This window comes from Octopus bimaculoides, chromosome 6, assembly GCF_001194135.2.
Source record: "Octopus bimaculoides isolate UCB-OBI-ISO-001 chromosome 6, ASM119413v2, whole genome shotgun sequence".
Lineage (NCBI taxonomy): Eukaryota > Metazoa > Mollusca > Cephalopoda > Octopoda > Octopodidae > Octopus > Octopus bimaculoides.
The window spans coordinates 106,887,951-106,889,367 of NC_068986.1; the positions used below are offsets into that span (position 1 = coordinate 106,887,951).

The 1,417-nt window shown below is 33.0% G+C and overlaps 1 long non-coding RNA gene across 3 annotated transcripts in view; it reads left to right on the forward strand.

Annotated features, from left to right (window-relative positions):
- Positions 1 to 416: 416 nt before the first annotated feature.
- Positions 417 to 1,417, forward strand: part of LOC106872077 (uncharacterized) — a 25,442-nt gene continuing 24,441 nt past the window's right edge. For 2 of the 3 annotated variants that reach the window (XR_008264474.1, XR_001409734.2), the window contains exon 1: positions 417 to 529. This is a non-coding gene — a long non-coding RNA (uncharacterized LOC106872077). The remainder of the gene's footprint in view (positions 530 to 1,417) is intronic. The other variant, XR_008264473.1, reaches the window with a different exon arrangement.

Genomic DNA, 1,417 nt, shown 5'->3' on the forward strand with positions numbered 1-1,417 from the left:
TATCTATCTATCTGTCTGTCTGTCTGTCTGTCTGTCTTTCTGTCTGTCTGTCTTTCTATCTATTTATCTATGTAAGTATCTATCAGTGATATTATCCATTATGGTGTGTAGATGGTGGAAAAACTGTTTTTAGAAGAGAAAAAATAGCGTACGTCTTTTAGTCATTTATAAAAAAACAAGAAAGGTTGAAGCAAAATGTGAGAGAAAGAAGCATTTAATACACTGATAAACATATGTGATTAAGGCATAATGCGACTAATCATGTAAGTAACTAATTATGTAATTCCAGTGCAGAGGTAGAAACCATTCTTTCCACTTCTCTACAAGCCATAAAAGGATCCTTTACTCCACAGCTGGTACTTTATAGCATGTCGTTATTATCCCATTAAATTATGGAATAATAAAAACTGAGATATATTGTCACCAACTGTTTACTAATACTGGCGATGTTACATTAGATATAAATACGCAACGTTTTTGTATTCGTCATTCTTTCAAGTTTCTTTGGTGCTTTCTCCTTTTGAAATATGTAAGTGAACCTTTAACGATATTTTCTTTTCACAAGAAATTCGTAAGAAGTATTTCCATTACTATTTTGAATTATAGCTTAGATAATCTTTTAAAACAGGCTTTATTCTTTCATTTTTTGTTATAAATGGTTATTCAATATTTATGTTGTGTCTGCGGAGAGTTATATTCTCTTAATGCCCTATTATCTAACACACTCACTGGTTCGATTTCCACTCATTTATTACTTATATTTTTTCTTCCAAAATTTTAGTTCATTTTACAACCTTTTCAATGGATGTTGACTTAGTCGTTATAGAAGCTGTGTGGTTCTATTGTTTGTTTGTGTACATACATTTGTGTGTCAGCGTGCATGCATGCTTGTGTATGCACATATGTATGCATGTATGTACGTATGCATGTAAGTATTATGTATGTACGTATGTATGTATATATATATATGTCTCCATGTATGTATGTATGAGTCTGTATGCATATATCTATGCATGCATGTATGTATGTATGAACCTGTATGCATATATGCAAGTATCCGTGTGTGTACTTATGTATGTATTCTGCATATTCATGTGTTTGTATGTGCATGTTTGTGTGTTTGTGTGTATGTGTCGTGTGTGTGTCTGTTTGTGTGCTTCTGTCTCCTTGTGTGTGCGAGTTGAGTGTGTCTATATGTATGAACGTGTGTGTGGATTGTGTGTGTGTGTGTGCTTGTCTCTGTGTATTATTTATGGACTTGTCTCTCTACTTAAAAACTATACAAGACTTTTCTCAGGTTAAAAATGTAATAATGTTTTCGTTATCTAAATGCCAACGATGGAGCTTTGTATCTTTGTGAGAAACCAGCCCCCTCTTCAGAGAAAGAAATCAGATGATTAAATACAGAAGAGGCATA